The sequence below is a fragment of the Takifugu rubripes genome, chromosome 14 (assembly GCF_901000725.2).
Source record: "Takifugu rubripes chromosome 14, fTakRub1.2, whole genome shotgun sequence".
NCBI classification, from domain to species: Eukaryota; Metazoa; Chordata; class Actinopteri; order Tetraodontiformes; family Tetraodontidae; genus Takifugu; species Takifugu rubripes.
In genome coordinates, this window is record NC_042298.1 from 15,688,148 (window position 1) to 15,690,471 (window position 2,324).

Genomic DNA, 2,324 nt, shown 5'->3' on the forward strand with positions numbered 1-2,324 from the left:
ACTGGGTGAACTGGGAGGAGGCGGGGCTTCGGCAGGATGGTGTCAAAGCCCCGCCTCCTCCAATAACCCCATTAATTGGTCCCAACTCTCAGTGCTGACTGGGAAGCTAAATTAATGAGATACTAATGGAGGGAAGGGGACAAACGTCTCCTGTCCTGTCCTCTGCTGGTTAAACAGCTCTCGTGGAAACAACATTTTCATGGGGTTGAAGAAAAGAAAGAGGAAAGAAACATCTTTGTTAACCTGAAAAACCTTCAGTGACCACAGGAGGATCTTAACACACCAGTTGCTGCTTCCAGTGCTGTACTGGGATCCCTCCAGGATGAGCCCCACTTTGATATTGCTGTTTACCAGCAACGGCAGCATTCAGTAAACCAGTATGAACCAGTATCATAGACGTCTGGATTCCACCAGTTAGCTCAGCAGGAATGTTGCTTTCTGAAGGAATCTTCTGTTTACCGTCAGGATGTGGTGCTCCGCCTTCTGTGTTCTCACAGTTAGCATCTTCACGGGGTGCGAGCGCGTGTTAGCGTGTTAGCAACACCATTTGTTAATCACCAACACTTCCGCCTCAAACATGCAAACACAACGAAACTCACTCATCTGTTGACACAAAATAAATCAAGGCTGAGTCTTAATGAGGCCCCCACATCAAAATATGAGGAGCCTCACACACACACACACGCACACTCACACACACACACACACCTCATCAGTTCAGCACTAGCCCTGCTAATTTTGCCGCTCAGCGACATTTTATGGAGGACGGAGGATTGAAGTGATGAGATTTGCCGGAAGCCAGGAACGTGGCAGCATGAGAGGAAATGAGGGTGATCAAGGCTGCGAGTCCAGCGTGTGGGCAAAAAAAGCCCCGATGATTTAGAGCGGCGCAAACACTCCTGACATATTTGGGACGAGCCATTTATAATACACAAGTTCAGCCATCCTTTCATCCTCGTCCTGTTTTCTCTTGTTTTATTGACACCGTCCTCCTCTTCCTCCTCCTCTTCCTCCTCCTCTTCCTCCTCCTCCCCTGACTCACCTGTGCACCTGTCCTGTATCGATCAGCTCCAGTTGCATCAAACGTTAGCGGACACTTTATACTTCCTGTCCTGTCGGTGCCTTTAGCTTCAGCCCTTCGTTTCAAGTTTCACCGGTGTCGGACTATAAAAGACGCCACCAGAACCAGAACCCACCTGCAGCCGTTGGTCGCTGTGGGTCACCTGATGACCTGCAGAGCTGCTACCAACCTGCTGCAGTGTGTGTGTGTGTGTGTGTGTGTGTGTGTGTGTGTGTGTGTGTGTGTGTGATGAATGATAGACTCCACCTTCCCCTCTTTGCCATAACCTTGTCCCTCCTCATCACTCTCAGTAACGGGGGGGTGGGGGGGGGGGCTGACTGGAGATACTGATTCTGCAATAGACCCAGTGTCCCAGTGGGCCCAGGGTCCCCAGTGGACCCAGTGTCCCAGTGGACCCAGTGTCCCAGTGGACCCAGTGGACCCAGTGTCCCCAGTGTCCCAGTGTCCCCAGTGTCCCCAGTGTCCCAGTGTCCCCAGTGTCCCAGTGGGCCCAGTGGACCCAGTGTCCCAGTGGACCCAGTGTCCCCAGTGTCCCAGTGGACCCAGTGTCCCAGTGGACCCAGTGTCCCCAGTGGGCCCAGTGGACCCAGTGTCCCCAGTGTCCCTGTGGACCCAGTGGGCCCTGTGGGCCCTGTGGGCCCTGTGGACCCAGTGGACCCAGTGGACCCACCATGTGCCTCCTCCTTTACCTTTACATACATTCCCACATCAAATTAGGGCCCTTTCTTATTTTCTGTGGTTCAGCAGGTTTTAATCCCCCTCACGTTGACCTTGTTGACCTTGTTGATGCTGAACTGGACTTCCTGGTCCCTTGTGGACCCCTGCTGTGCTCTGCTCAATGTGCTGAGGTTGGACTGCAGTTATTAGCTGTCAGGGTGCGACGTGCATTTGATTTTATCAGCACTTGTTTAATGGCTACTTAATGGATTAATGGGAATAAAGTAATGAGAGTGGGATGGAGGGATGGAGGGATGTAGGGGTGGAGGGATGGAGGGATGGAGGGGTGGAGCGATGGAGGGGTGGAGGGGTGTAGGGATGGAGAGATGGAGGGGTGGAGAGGTGGAGGGATGGAGGGGTGGAGGGATGGAGAGGTGGAGGGATGGAGGGGTGGAGGGGCGTAGGGATGGAGGGGCGGAGGGGTGGAGGGACGGAGGGACGGAGGGATGGAGGGGTGGATGGAGGGATGGAGGGATGGAGGGATGGAGGGGTGGATGGAGGGGTGGAGGGGTGGAGGGATGGAGGG